At 34.7% G+C, this 1,075-nt stretch overlaps 1 pseudogene; it reads right to left on the bottom strand.

Annotated features, from left to right (window-relative positions):
• Positions 1-439: 439 nt before the first annotated feature.
• Positions 440-595, bottom strand: LOC122899227 (annotated as a pseudogene).
• Between the last annotated feature and the right edge of the window lie 480 nt (positions 596-1,075).

Genomic DNA, 1,075 nt, shown 5'->3' with positions numbered 1-1,075 from the left:
CCCCTTCTCCTTTACTTCCTACTTCCTCTCAGCTACTGTCCTACTGCCCCAGTTTTAGGCAACTGCTAATTTGCCTTCTTTCTTTATGGATTTGCCTATTCTGGACATTTCAAAATCACAATCAGATAATCAATCAACCAATTTGTGATTGGTTTCTTTCTCTTAGCATAATGTTTTCAAGGTATCCACATTGTAGTATGTATCAGTACTTCATTGCTTTTTAAAAAAATTATTTTCAAATTTTTTCCAAACAAAGTTCTCACATATTTATTAATGAACCAACCTACTGGTGCAGAAACATAGTAACATAGAAAAATCATTTCCCCAATAAAACATATCAATTGTTCGGGTAGTAGTGATATTTATAGAGTGATAGGATATAAGCACTTGACCTTCATGAAGCATCAGTATATATGTGTGCCATTTCATGTGTGAGCCCTTATAGACCCAGCTTGGTTCTTATCCAATGCCTCTTTCTGGAGTTGTGACTGATTTTACTATAGCTTTTCATCTAAATCTATTCAGGAATGGGGTGATTCTGTTTTTGTTTCTTGGCCAGAAATCATTTGACCCTGAAAGTCTTTGGAGAAGACATGGCAAAGAACAGTCAATTTCACACACTATGTTGGCAGAGAAAAGGTTTAATGCCTTTTTATACCAAATAAGATTTTCTTATACAGGTTTACCATATTATTGTTCATCAGTTGAAGGGCAGTTAAGTTGTTTCCATCCTTTGGCTATTATGAATAATGCTGCTATGAGCATTCCTGTACAGTTTTTAAGTGGGTATATATTTTTACTTAAGAGTGGAATTTCTAGATTATATGATAACTCTATGAATAATCATTTGAGGATTTGCCACACTGTTTTCCAAAGAGGTTGTGCCATTTTATATTCCTACCAGTGGTGTATGGATGTTCTGATTTCTATGCTACCTTGCTAACACTTATTATTGTCTGTCTTTTTGGTTGTGGTCATCCTAGTGTGGGTAAAGAGTATCTTATTGTGACTTTGATGTGTATTGCCCTGATGATGTTGAACAACTTCTTGATGCTTTTTGGCCATTTGTATATTT

The sequence above is a fragment of the Neovison vison genome, chromosome 1 (genome assembly GCF_020171115.1).
Source record: "Neovison vison isolate M4711 chromosome 1, ASM_NN_V1, whole genome shotgun sequence".
Lineage (NCBI taxonomy): Eukaryota > Metazoa > Chordata > Mammalia > Carnivora > Mustelidae > Neogale > Neogale vison.
This window is presented reverse-complemented; position numbering and strand designations above follow the sequence as displayed.